Source organism: Marmota monax, unplaced genomic scaffold (genome assembly GCF_021218885.2).
Source record: "Marmota monax isolate L192 unplaced genomic scaffold, Marmota_monax_Labrador192_F-V1.1 WCK01_AAM20220418_F8-fsc00020, whole genome shotgun sequence".
Classification (NCBI taxonomy): Eukaryota; Metazoa; Chordata; class Mammalia; order Rodentia; family Sciuridae; genus Marmota; species Marmota monax.
Genome location: NW_026692912.1, coordinates 8,185,808 through 8,200,390, shown reverse-complemented (window position 1 = coordinate 8,200,390; position 14,583 = coordinate 8,185,808).

Here is a 14,583-nt window from a genome sequence, read left to right as displayed (position 1 = left end):
GCCCACCGACCAGCCAATGCCTCTCCTTGACCAAGAGGGCAGGAAGCAAGGAAGCCAAGGCACAAACTCGGGCTGAGGGCAGGGGACCAGGGAAGCCAGGTGAGCAGCCCAGCCTAGAGAGGCCATGCTCCTTGGCAAGAAGGACCAAGGCTGCGTAGGGGTGTGGACGCCTCATGTGTGCACTGACCGGTCCCAGGGGTGCCTGGGGGTGCCCGGGGGGAGCCCTGCGCGTGTGTCTGTGAAGGTGTTTCCAGATGGGTCAGCATTTGAACCAGTGGGTTCAGTGAAGCAGATGGCCCTCGCCAATGCGGGGCTCGTGGTCCAGTATGTGGAGGAGGACTGAACAGGGAGGAAAGAGGTGTAGCTCCAACCCTCTTTTCTTCTTTTTTCTTCTCCTCCTCCTCTTCTTCTTTTTCTCCTTCCCTTCTTCCTCCCCCCCTCCTCCTTCTCCTCCTCCTTCTTTTCTTCTGCCTCTTTGTTGAAGTGGAACATTTCATTTCACCTTCTCCCACCCTTGGCCTGAGGGTTACACCATCCAATCCCCTTGTCCCCAGGCCTTTGGACTTGGACTGAATCACATCACTGGCTTTCTTGGGTCCTAATCACATGAGCCAATGCCTCATAATTAATCTCTCCCCCCGCCCTCTCTCTCCATGCACACAGTTATGCATCACTCAATGATGGTGATATGTTTTGAGAGATGTGCCAAAAGGTAATTCTGTCATTGTGTGAACATCATAGAGTATACTTACCCCAATTAACGAGGCTACAGTGACACTAGGTAATACAATCTTGTGACACTGCAGCCCATCACTGACAGAATGTCATTATGCAGTGCCTGACCATATAGATATAGATACAGATATAGATTCCTACATGTATGTTTCTCACACACACACACACAAACATCACCACCACCACCACCACCACCAACAACAACAACCTATAGACTCTGTTTCTCTGGAAAACTGACTGATCAGGAGGCTCCCAGGGAAGAAGAGGAAAGTCAGAAGAGGTGTCTTTTTAGCAGGTGTCCAAATGTCCCCACCAGTTGTCCTCAGGCCTCAGTGCTCCCAACTGTCCTAGAGTTCAACTGGCTGCACACAGTTCCTGGCTGGCCCCAGGAGGCATTCATGTTTGTGACCCCCAGAAAGATGAACTCAAAGGTGCCTTCCAAGCCCCCTCTGCTTGAGGTTATCAGGGAGGAGAGGATAAGATCAAGACAGTCACTTGTTCCACATACTCTGAGTCCCTGCTCTGTGGAGAGGCCTGGCCAGGCTTCTGGGAGCCAGGGATTGTCGAATCAGATCTGCTTAACTGCCTGATGGAGGCACAGGAATTTATTACTGAACAAATATCCTCCAGGCATGGTCAGGACAGGGCAACAGCGCTCATTCCCTTGGCCTTGTGTCCTGGTTGGGGGAGACAAAAAGAAAAAAAAAAAACACCAAAACACACAATTGCATGATTTCATAAGTCCTGTGAAGACAAACCAAGCAGGCCAAGAAAACTGAACACGAGGAGAAAGCAGAGGCTTATCAAAGTTATCAGTTGCTATATGAAAACTCAGCCACCAACTCAGGACTCCAAAACCACGGCCAACTGTCTGTTTCTGAAGGCTGTTAGGCAGGACGCAGAGGCAGGGCCTGTCTCTGCTGCGTGATACCTGGGCCTCATTGGAGAGACTCAAGCAGGAGTCATTCACCTGCGGTGGGCACAATGATGTCCCCACTCAAGAATTCCACATCCTGGTCCCTGGTGCCTGTGAACATGCTGCCTTATGTGGCAAGAAGGGTTTGCAGATAGGTCGGGCACAGAGGCGCACGCCTGTGTCCCAGCAGCTCAGGAGGCTGAGGCAGGAGGATTGAGAATTCAAAGCCAGGGTTAGAAACTTAGCAAGACCCTGTCTCTAAATAAAAATGTAAAAAAGGGCTGGGCATGTAGCTCAGGGGTTAAGTGCCTCTGGGTTAAATCCCAGAACAAAAAAAAAGAAGGGTTTGTAGATGGGATTCAATTAAAGATTCCAAGTGAGAGATCATTCTGCATTATCTGTGTGGAACCAAAGTCATCGTGACAGTTATCAGGGACAGAGGATCTTAGAGGAGTGACCACAGAAGCAGGAGTAGCCATCAGAGAGGAAGCAGAAGATGCTAGCTTTGGAGTTGGGAGAAGGGGCCCTGAGCTGAGGAGAACCTCTGGGAGCTGCCATGGCCAGGAGCCAGATTCTCCCTGCAAACACCTTGAGTCCAGCCCAGTGAGGCCCATTTGGACTTCTGGCCTCCAGAACTTGGAGGGAATAGACGTGTGTTATTTTAAGACATTTGTTACTAAGACAGCACACCTGAGGCCTTTCCTGGGTAACTGGAGAATGGGCACAGCCAGGCAGCTGATCCGAGCACCCACAGAAGACCTCTCTGGGTGGTGAGGGCTTCCTGGCAGTATGGCCGCCTCAGCGTGGCTGGACTGTCTCTGGCAGCTCAGGGCTCCAAGAACAAGTGCTCCTGCACAGAGTGTCAGAAGCTCCCTGGCCTTTTATGAGTCAGCCTCAGAAGTCCCATAGTGGCACCTCCACTCTCCACTCTCGGAGCAGTTGCAAGCCCCCCAAATTCAAAAGGAAGAGGCAGAGAGCTCACCTCTGTAGCAGGAGGGGCAGAGAATGTGGTGCTGGGTCTTTTCAGTCACCATGAGGCTGGTCAGGGGAGACTCTGCTAACACCCAGGAGAGCCTGGAGGAAGCGGGGCAGAGTCAGGAGAGTGACTCAGCAGGGCTCGAGGGGCTAAGGGAACTCAACTGAGAGCACCCAATTCAGCCTGAGAAGGTTCCAGAAGAAAGGGATGTAAGAGCAGAGGGCTGGCAATTGGAGCTGGGGTGGCCCACCCTGGAGGGTTTGGTGGTTCCTCTCTTCTGCTCCCCCCCTCCCACCGTGGAGGACCAAGGACCAGGGCACACATTTCTCAATGTGGCCCCACTGGACCTGGGCCCCCACGCCTGTGTGCCCAGCCAGGTGCCCAAGGCCCAGCCAGACCTGGGGGAAGGCCTGTGTTTCCTGGGCCTCTCTGGGCAGCTCTCTGCTGCATCCCCTGTCACCAGCCCTGCCTCACAGACGTCCTTTCACAGATGGAGTTTGGCGTCATTAGCCGAGCGAGCGCACAAGTGCACTTTCTTGGAGGTAAACAGAGCCAGTGGGGAACAGAGCGAGGCAGTGTGTGCAGGGACACAGCCTCGGAACCGGATACCGCAGGCCTGCCCGGCTGCCTGCCCTTCGGGGCCCAATCTCCGCCTTCTCCCTCCTCAGCTGCAGCGGGGAAGTGGAGGAGGCCCAGGACCAGCCTGTGAGGAAGAAGCCTCCTCCCGTGCAGGGTCTGCCCTGGGAAGACAGGTCCTTCTTGGGGAGGCCATGCCTCCAGCCCCAGCACAGACCTGGCCTGTAGAAGATGCTCAATAAATGATGGCGAGTAAAGGGGAGAGGTAGGCTTTGCTTCCATGGCCATGGGTTCAAATCTTGGTTCTGTCTTTTACTCATTTACTGGAGGCCACTTACCTGTCCAAGCCTCCGTTTCCTCATCTGTAAAATGGGGATTATGACACCCACCTTATACAATTGCCAGGAGAATTAAAAAGGCCTCCAAAAAGGACGGATGAAGATGATGCTGGTGAGGAGGAGAATGACGGAGACAAGTTTAAGCCTTTGACACAGGCCACCTGCAGCCCAAAGACCTCTGAGCATCTGCGTATCTCATCCTTCCAACAACTCAGGAAGCATGACACAGATGGGGAATCAGAGGTTCAGAGAGCAGCTGAGGGTCACAGAGTCGTAGACCGCGCAGGATGCAAACCTGATGTGGCCCTGAGCTTGCACTTGGACTGTCCCTCCTCCAGAAGGGCCCGGCCTGCAGAAGGAGCCCCAGGAGGCTGGTTCCTCTTCCCAGCGCCTGGTCTGGGGCCGAGTCCACAGAGGGGTGGCCAAGATGGGTGTGCCATCCACAGCAGTGGCACGCTCGTCACATCCTACGGCAGGATCCGAGTGCTCTGCAGTCAGGCGGCCAGGAGTTGAATCCTGGCACCGCCTTGTGCTGGCCCCAAGCCTCAGTTTCCCCAACTTCCTGCCAGTGAGAAATCAGAGTCCCCATCCCCCATGGTCTCATTAGGGAGGTCAGAAGGCACAACACCAAGCAGAGGACGGGGTCCCTCGGAGTCGTGGGGATGGGTTCTAGGACCCACGCGGATACCCAATCTGAGGCCACTCAAGTCCCTTCTATAAAATGGTTTGGCATTTGCACGTGACCTACACGCACCCTCCCGTAAGACACATTACAATCACTCCATCTCGCTGCGGCCACGGAGTCCGCCCTGTTTGACGTGACCACAGCTGCCCCTCCTCCTTTGGCTCGGACTAGTGAGGTCCAACTTTTTTATTCTTTGCTTTTGATCAATTTCTTATTTTCATATTTGACTGGGCTTTCTGGTTTTTAAACAGAGACCCCTTTTGGGTTTTGTACCCACTCTGACACCCTTTGTCTATTGCCATCCTCACCCCCTACATTGGGGATGGAACCCAGGCACATGCTCGGTAAACCCTCTGCCACTGAGCTACACCCCAGCCCTTTCCAAAATTTTATTTTTGAGACTGGGTCTTCCTAAGTTACTCGTAGTGACCTCAAACTTACGATCCTCCTGCCTCGCCGGCCTCCTGACTAGCTGGGATTACAGGTGTGCACCACCACACCTGGCTAGCCGGTGTGTTGTTAATACACAGTCATCCATCGGCACCTCTGGGGAATTGGCTGCAGGACCCCCTGAAGATATCAAGATCCATGATGCTCAAGTACCTAATATGAATGGTGTAGTACCCGCCTATGACCTAGGCACATCATCTCTGGGTGACCTATACGACCTTATACAATGTAAATGCCACATTAAGTGTTGTGATACTATGTTATTTAGGGAATAAGGACAAGAAAAGAAAAGTGTATGCTTGTTCAGGACAACACACTGTTCCCCCGCATTTCTGAAGCTCCATAGGCTGCGTCCGGGAATGCGGAGGCTGAGGGACTGTTCTGGAAGAGCCCGTGAGCCATTGTTCTTGTCTGTGTTATTCCTGCTGCTCTCCTCCCCCGGCCAGGTGTCTCAGTAGGGCCCTGGATTGCAGGGACCACGCTGCCCTCCCAGGCACGAAACAGTTAAGCAGGCTCTTTCTGGAAACAGGTAACTTGACTCCCGATCCCAGAGGCCGAGGCCAGCCCAGAAGTGGAGCTGGAAGGTGAGATGGGCCCTGGGCCTAGTGCTCCGCAGCTAAAGGGCCAGAGCTTTCACCCCGACCCTTCCTTCTCCCACCTTCCAGAGCAGTGGTCACAGACAGAGTGAAACAAGATCAGCCGCAGCAGGGCTGGGCTGGGGTGTGGGAGGTGGGAGGGAGCAGGCTGAGAGGGAGAAACACGAGCCCTCTCAGGGCTCCCCAGACAACACCCAATCTACCCTCCAACTTCCCTAGAGGCTCAGAGAGGTGAAGGGCCTGGGCCAGTATCACACAGCTTATCTGGAGGCCAGTTGGACTTTGTGAACCTGGAGGGATCTAATTCTGGACGGGGTAACACTACCTCTCCCCACCGGCCGGCCGGGATTGCTTCTCGAGGGGCCGGGGACAGCGCTGAAGGCTCCCGGAGCTTCCCCTAGGTCTTAGACGGGGAGCAGTGTGGGGAGGGCAGGGAGTCCTCAGGCAACAGGATCAGGTACCAGGCCCTGCCCCTTTGCCCACAGGTGGGGCCCCTGGGAGGATCAGTTGCTGGAAGGATCGGAGGAGGGTGTGGGGAAGGCCCGAATCCAGAGCCGGAGCCCAGGAGGGACTTTTCCCAGGGGAGGTGCAGGCCTCTCCCTGCCTGCCTCCTTGCTCTGGCCTGGCCCTGGCTGTCCTGGGCGCTCGGCACTGCTCCGGGGCTCTGTCTGCACGCCTCTGTGTCCCCTTCTCTGTGTCCTGCCCCTGTTTCAGCCCTGTCCCTCTGGTTCCCACTCCTCTGTCTCTGCTCTCCCTCTCTTCCTCCATCCAGGGTCTCTTCACTCCCCCACCCAGTTTCTGGGATCTTTCTGTCTCTCCTCATCTCCCTCTCTCTTCCTCTTCCTCCTCCCTCTTCTCTCTCCCCTCTACCTGATCATCCAGGTCACCTGGGAGGAGACAAGGCCTCCGGGGAGGAGGGTGAGCAACAGAGCTGGGAGGTCGGCTCCGGGCCTGGAGGTAGGGAGAGCCCCGGGGGCGGACAGGAGGCTACTGCCACAGTCCAGGCAGCAGTTGGCCAGGTCTGAGCCCCGTGAAAGCAACCGGTGGAGAGGAGAGGGCGCCTCTGAGGAGGATGAGAGGCGGGCCCCGGGCTGTCACAGGCTTGGCCCAGGGGCCAGCACTCAGGGAAAATTCCTGGAGGGGAGACTAGGAAGTGGGCATCTCAGTGCAGGCCTGTGCTAGGTGGCCATGTGGGCTGAACCGCAGGCCTGTGAGTCACGCGGGGAGGCAAGCGCAGGGGCAGGTGCTGAGCCCAGGGGGTTAGGCCAGAGCAGCCTGGGCAGGGCCTCGAGTGCCAACCAGGCCTGCCCTTCAGCCTACAGGTAACAACTTTTTGTGTGAATCTGGATGAGACTCCAAAATTGTCCTCAGACAAATGCACATGCCCGTGATGGGCACCCAGGTCAAGGCTGAGCCTCAGAGGCCCAGAGTGCTAAAGTTGGTTCCAGGCCCTGGGGAGCCATTGACGGTCTCAGAGCTGAGGAGGTGGAGGACTTGGAGCTACATTTTAAGAAGGTGCATCTGCACAGGTGTGGCCTTATTGTACAGCAGAGAGGCTGGGACAGCCTGGCCCACCAGACCCAGGTGTTCCCTGCTTTCTACAGACCCCACAGGCTGCTTGGGCCTAACCCACAGAAGCAGGTCTGAGCTCTAAACCAAGGTGGCTGCAGCCTAGGGTCTCCAGCATCCGATGCAGGGCCTGGGGCTTTCTCCCTGCTGCGGCGAAAGACCCTTGGTTCCTGAGCACCAGGCCCTGGCCCCAGAGCAAAGGCCTTCACTGCCTTTTGGACCCCAACCTGGGAGCTACTGGCTGAGCTTCGCCCAGCCCAGAGGCCCCTGGACATCAGTCTCAACCCCCCCAGATAACTTATGTGTTGAGACAGGAGCAGCCCTGGGGTGCTGCTCTCACCCTGCCAGCTGTGTGCAGACTCCTGTTCCTCCACCCCAACACCCCATTGAACAAATGGGGAACCTGAGTCCCAGGGAGGGGCAAGTTGGTGGCTTGGTTGACTTTTTCAGCCCCGGGACTCTGCCTGTGCTCACAGGATGGTCTTCCAGCTCCCAAAGAGCCCGGGTCCTGGCCCAGCCACCCACCCCCCCCACTCAGGCTGCCCCTGTTAGCTGGAGCAAAAGTCATTGCCTTTGCAGCAGCTGCCATTATTAAGCGCTTACTGTAGGCCAAACACGTGATATGGTGTACCCAACATGTAGGTGACAATGTTATTCCACTGTATAGATAAGGAATTGAGGCTCCAAGGGATCAAAGGAGCCTGCTGTGACCGCCCCCAACCCCCGTTACCCACAGAGGCGGGAGAAGGAGCCCTCTGTGCCTTGCTGCATGCCCCAGCTCTTGTCCCATGTGACATCCCTTTCCCTTTGTGTCATACACCAGGGGCATCACCTGGCTTGTCCAGAAGACCTAGCAATCTGCCCCAAAGACCACATGTGCAGAAGGCAACCCCCGCTGGCACCCCGAAGCCCCGCCAGGGAGACCCTCGGCGCCTGCTCTCAGGGCGGAGCTCTGCTGCCGTGCAGAGCGGAGCTCCAGGTTCCCGCTCTGCCGAGGACTTGGCCCCGCCACCCTCCCTGGCTGTGCCTCTGCCTCCATCTGACCCCGAGGGAGTGGGCCATGCCAGCCGGGTGCCTGCCATTCCTCTGGCTGGAGGAGATGTGTTGGTGCCCTCTGGCCAGAGGCGTGCCAAGCAAGGGGTTTGGCATGCCGTCTGTGCCTGCTCTGTTCAAGGGTGACTGTCTTCTTCCAACAAGGAGCCACCCCCAGGGTGGCCCACTCCAAACCCCAGTGAGTCACTTACAGAGTGAGGGGCCGGCGGGAGGAGCTGTCTCTGTGGCTCTTGGCGACTGGCAGAGCCCACGGCCCGCGAGCCCACGCCGGGCGGGAACCTGTGTCAACCACTGGCTCCTGTAAATTGCGGGGGAGGACAAGGTGGGACTGTCGGGGGGCCTCAGAGAGAAAGCTCAGCCTGTGTGCTCTGGGGAGGTGACCCGGGGGGACCCCAGGCGCTGCGCGGGGGCGTTAATGAGCGCTCCATCTGCCACCACCCTCAGCCACTTGCTGACGCTGACACAGCATTTCAGGGGGGAGAGCGTGTGCTCCAAGGCTGGCAGAGGCTCAGCTTTCCCAATCCGGAAAAATCCGTTCAAAAAGGGAAACTTGGGGATGAGGAGCTGAAGACAGCCTGATGTATGTCACCTCCGTTTGTAGCTTACAGGATGCAGAGCGAACTGTCTCCCTCCCGGTGGAGCTGGGGACACTCAGGCTCAAAGAAACCCAGAACTTCTGGGCAGCCATGTCAGGACCAGCCTGGAAACGGGACCTCTGCTCGCCCAGCCCAGGGCTCTGACCACTTAGCCATCCTGCCTCCCTCCGCCGGCAGCCGGCTCTGCCCTGACATCGGTAGAATGTGTGCCCTGGAGTCTTCTGACCCTGATTTGGATTTAGGATCTTCCCTTCTCTGAACCTGCACCACCAACAGACATTGTATTAGTAGGCACCCCGAGCAGGGCACCCAGCACCCTGCCTTTGGGGAATTTAAAGCCTTTAGGAGACAGAAGGGAGCTTAGGTGCAGAACCAGAAAAATGATCATAATGACCAGCCTGTGGAACTCAGGGCACCCGGGCACAGGTCCTCGTTAAGGGCTTTCTGTGAATTAGCCCACTTCACCCTCACAGCAACCTGTAAAGTCTTGAAGCTCCATTTTACAGATGAGGAAATTGAGGCACCCTAAGGTTAAGCTAGGAATGTGTGTTTCCAACTCAGGCAGCCTGGCTCTCGAGTCTACACCACCAGAGGAGGTACTCACATGGCAAGTGTTGGCGGGCACCATCCTCAGTATTGGAGACCCAGGTATGGAAAGAGTAGACACGGGCTCTGACCTCAGAAACTCACCATCCTTCCTTCGTCCACTCACCCATCCATCCTTCCATGGCCTACTCATGCATCCATCTGTCCATCCATCTATCTACAAATCCATCCACCCATCTGTCCATCCTCCACACATCCATCCATCTACATGTCCATCTGTCCATCCATCCATCCATCCATCCATCCATCCATGGTCTACTCATCCATGCATCAGTCCATCCATCCATCCACATATCCATCCATCCATCTATCCATTCATCCATCCATCCATCCAAACATTCATCCATTCATCCAAACATTCATCTGTCCACACATCCATCCATCTGTCCATTCATCCATCCATCCATCTACATGTCCATCTGTCCATCCATCCATCCACACATACATCCATCTGTCCATCCATCTATCCATCCATCTACATGTTCATCTGTTTATCCATCCATCCAACCACACATCCATCCATCTGTCCATCCATCCACACATCCGTCCATCTGTCCATCCATCCATCCATCCATCCATCCATCCACACAGCCATCATCCAGGACAGCCATCTGTTCCTGATTTCAGTCACTACTGAACGCCCCGTGCTCAGCATGGTACCTGGCACACAATTCCTCAACCCATACTTGCTGAAGGAATGAAAACGGATTTGGGTCTTGCCCAAGAGCTCTGGGTTCTTATCCTTCCCCAGTCTCAGTTCAAATGAGGTAGAACATGCTGCTTGCCCACTTCATGGGATTTCGGAAGGTTCTGGTGACAGGTAGGAGGATGCTCTGCAAACTGTAAAGGGCTGTAAAGATGCACTCAGCATCAGGCAACCGAGCTGGTGTGCAGGCACTGAGGCCTACAGAGCCGTGTCTCTCCTGGGGTCTGGCTGGTGAGACCTGTCACACACTTCCCCTCGACCTGCCAAGAGGCCTGAAAGGGAAAGGAAATTGACATTTAATGAGCATCCATGATGTGCCAAGGACTTTCTCACATTTTAACCCTCTCTTTTCTTTCTTGTATAGGTCAAAAAAGGAGAGGCCCAGAGAAGTCCATCATTTGCCCAAGGTCACGCAGCCAGTGAGGACCAGATCCAGGTTTAAACCCGGGTCTGTGAGCCCCAAAGTCTGTGCTCATGTTGTATACCACCTCTCCTCGAAGGGAATGGGGTTGACTTCCTGACATCCAAGTCCCCTTAAGTCCCTAAGGTTCAAGATTACACAGGAAGCTCCTGGCTAAGGCTTAAAAAAAATAAAATAAAAAATAAAAACCTTTCCCCGATTTCCTTTTGTTCTGTAGTTACTCCCCCTTTGATCTGCAAATAAAAACCAACATGATTGTTCCCCCACCCATAGATCAACCCGTGTGTGACAGGGAGATTCTGGGCAGCCATTTGGGGAGGGGACAGAGGGTCACACTGCTTGGCACAGCTTCTAGCCACGCTGCCCTTGCCACCCTTCATAAGCAGTGTGACCATGTCACCTGGTGCCATCTGTAGCAGAAGCCCCTGACTCCCAATTTACCAGCTTCTCATGACCCTCGGCACAGGACAGGCTTCTAGGACCCAGGTCAAAACCACCCCTCAAGCCCAAAGCCAAGGGCACAGTCTTCCCAGAGCCTCAGGCTGGGACAGAAAAAGAAATGTCCACAGCTGCCATCCCAGGCCACCCACAAAGCGGCTGGCACGGCCCTGGGCACTTCACCAACACCCTCTTGCTGAGTCTCCTCTGCAGGAGGCCTGGTCTCCATGACCCCATTTCACAAACCGGGAGGCTGAGGCTCAGAGAGGCAGTCACCCGCCCAAGGACACGCGGTGGCCAGGGAAAGCCAAGCTTAGGACAACGGCCTTGGTTCACGAGTTGCTGAAGTCCAGGCTAAAAATAGGACACTGTCCATGGGAAGTGTCAAGTCCCCGCCTCAGGCTCGGCACCACCCTCAGTGCCGGGGACCCTGATCCGGAGAGACGCTGGTGGCAGCCAGCACCGGACCTGCTACCGGCCTGCAGAGCGGGCCTGCGCGGTGGCTCCCTGGGCCCGCGGCCTTCCCTGAGTGAGACGAGCGGCCTCGGTGTGTCCTTTGTGACTTTCCTACGGAGCAGCTGGGTAGCAATTCCAGAGTGGGGCTTGCGGTGGGAGAAGATGGCACAGGGTGGCCCAGCCTGGCACCCTGGCTGGGAGCTCCTCCACGGCTCTCCTTCCACCCCGAGACCCTGCCAGGGCACCCAGGGGACAAAACCCCCAACCGGGGTATCAAGGACACTGGGCCTGGAGCTGAGCAGGGGAGCTGTGGCCCTGCCCAGCACCTTGGCAAGAAGGGACCGCACGAGGCAGGGGTAGGACCTCCCTGAGCTCCGTGGGAGCTCCCCCGGCCCCTGTCCCCAGCCCCTCACCAGGGCTCCTCAGGAGCTGGCCCCATCTCCAGCACGCCGGCCATTTAAGGCTCCACCTCAGCCCTTTAAATGCTATTTTTTCAGACCACATTCTTGAACTTGGCAGATAACGTGGAGCCCGACAAGAGCCCTATTTACCCGGGAGCCGTGAATGGGCCCTTTATAAGAAGCTTCATTAATATTTCTACCTATTGGCCAGCTCTCCGCTTCCTCCCCCTGTGCAAACAGATTCTCCACACAGAAAGACTTTTCAAACGCTCCTGTTGACTTTGACCGGCGGGAGGGGCCGGTGGGCTGCGGTGTGTGGGGAGGGGACCTGCAGGAAGGAAAGAGGCCGCTATTCAGGCGGCCGCGCTGGCCGGCCAGGTAGGCCCAGCTCACAAAGGCACACTGAGCCCGGCCGCCCTGCGAATTCCAGAGCCCTGGCAGGGGGAGCTGGACGGTCCCTGTCACTTCACAACCTGGGCCCTGCTGGGCGACCCTGGACCTACTGTGTGCATGTGGGTCTGGTCCACACCCTGGCGGGAAACCCTCGGCCGGTCCCTCAGCAGCCCCCGGGGGTGGCTATGCAGGACAGGCTCCCAGAAGCAGGGGTCTACCAGGTGGACCCTTCCCAGCAGCCTCCCCACGGGCTGTTCCAGGGCCCAAAGGCCATGACAGGCCTGAAACAGCGGGAGATGGCAGCCACTAAGGCTGTTTCGATGTCTCCTTGGTGGCCTCGGCCTGGCCCCCAGCTGGGGCTCAGGAAATGAATGAACAAATGCCAGAGTGAGTTGCTGAGGTCCAGGGAGCCTCGTGCTAGTGACAGAACTGATTCCCTGTCAGCAGCTGAGAAAACTGTGACCCCTTCTGTCACCCTGAGGTCGCACAGTGTTGGGAGGGAACTTCTAACAAGGCAAGGGCTGGGACCAGCTCCCTGCACTTTAGAGACATGCAAGCAGAGCGAGAGGACCTGGGATGGGAGCTGGGGGTGCCCGTGTGTGAAGGCCATGCCTCTGGCTGAGGGAAGGACACTGCGGGGCATGTGGTGTCACTGAGCATGCTCACAGGTGGCATAGGCCTCGTGGTAGACAGACCCAAGTTCAAATGCGAGCAATGCCCCCTCCAACAATGAGGGGGTGAGTGAATGCCTTCCCTTCCATGTTGATTCTATGTGTCCAGCCCTCTGCTGGACCTTGGGGACGTGATGGTCCATAAGGTAGACTGTGTCCTTGCCATCACACGGCAGAGGGACAAACAGCAATCAACAAAACTGAATGTGAATCCTGGAACAGAAGCAGAGAAGGATGGCAGACAGGACATGCGTGTGGGAGGGGAAGGAGCCTGTCACCCAGGGGAGTCCAGGAATGTGTCACTGAAAGGTGACTTTTCAAATTCAAACCTGAAGACAGAGGAATCAGTCATGTAAGGAACCAAAGCAAGGGCACTTCTAACAGGAAATGGCATGTCCAAAGGTCCTGGGGCAGGAATTGCTTGGTGATTTGAAAGGGAATCCACGTAGCAATGACGTTCCTCACGTTCCTCACGTAAGTGGGAGAGGCCACATGAGGTTTAGAATTACCCCCTCAGGGAGTCCCTGGAGAGAAGACGGCATAGGATAGGTGCTCAGATGCTTGCTCTCACCTGGCCTGAGACCCCTGCCACTGCTCAGGACATTATCAGCTGTTGCTTCTTCTTCCTATCTCTTGGGGACAGCAGTGACAGTGCCTCACCTGAGGTGATAGCCCAGGACAGGCTCAGCTGAGCTGGAGGGGCTGGACGAGGTGCCTGTGAGTCTTGGCTACCTACATCTTGCCTTTTGGGGAGGCCTGCCAGCCTCTCTGCCCTGGGCAGCCTGGACGGGAGTTCCTGACCCCCTGCCCAGGTCTCTGCAGCCAAAGGCCAGTCCCACATGAGAGCACAGAGCCTGCCAGCCCGCACCCACTCCCTGGCCAGCCTCTAGGACTGGGTTGGAAATACCTTCTTCTCTCCCCTGGGGCTGGGGCTGGCCCACCACAGGGGCTGAGGTGGCTGGACTGCAAGGGGCTGGCAGGCTGGCCCCAAAGAGGCCTCTTGGACTCCCAGGCAGGAGGCGCCTATCCGGGGCTGGTGGGGAGGGGCTGTTTCAAGCCTGAGGTGTCCATGTACTGCCCAGGAATCCCTCAAAGGCTGCTGTGACATCGGAGCTGATCACCCAGCTGAGGGTGGTCGTGGGAGTTCAACAGCGGAACAGCAGCGCGGCTTTGCCAACCAGGACAGCCCTGCCTGGCCCCGAGAAGAGCGTGGGGCTGGGGTGGAAATCGGACGTTGCATTCGAGGTCACCGATGGACGACCCACCCAGCCCCAGCTTTGCCTCGTGGACAGACCCGACATTTGTGAAGTCTTCAATCCACCTCCTGTACCACGTGGACCCTTATCCCTGCTTCAAAGGCCATTGCTGGATCCCAGTTATGCAAACACGTGCTGAGCCCCCACCGCGCTGCCCCTCCCAGGCATCGGTAGAGAGGGGGCCCCTCGTCTTCAGCCTCGAAGAATTCTTCCCGGAGGCCTCGAGATGGGGCGAGGAAACCAGACCAAGGGCAGAGGAGGAGAATTCTAGATCTCAGACCTGGTGCCTCCCCGTGACTGTCTGCAGGTGATGGTCCCAGCTCGGTCTCCTCCTGTCCCTCGACTTTGGGCAATTTACTGAGCTGCCCACAAGCCTCAGTGTCCCCGTCCATAAAGAAGGGAGAACAAGTAACACCAGAAATCTGCTGCGATGATTCAATGACATCTTTCAACACAGAGTGCTCAGCTCGGGGCTCGGTCCACCCGAACAGCAGCATGAATGTGGGAACTGCACATTCATGCTGCTGTTCAGGGTGGCCACAAAGAGCACACTGTCACCGCTGGGAGGGTGGCAGGAATAAAGTAGTGGTAGTATAAATACTAGTAGTGGTAGTTAGTTGTAGAAGTACTAGTAATGCCAGTAGCAGCAGAGGTAGAGGAAGGGATAGTTAAGAAGGGCTGGTGGTGGGTGGGAGAGGTGCTGCTGGTAGGGTGGGGGCGGGTGGGACGTGGGAAGCCCCCGCAG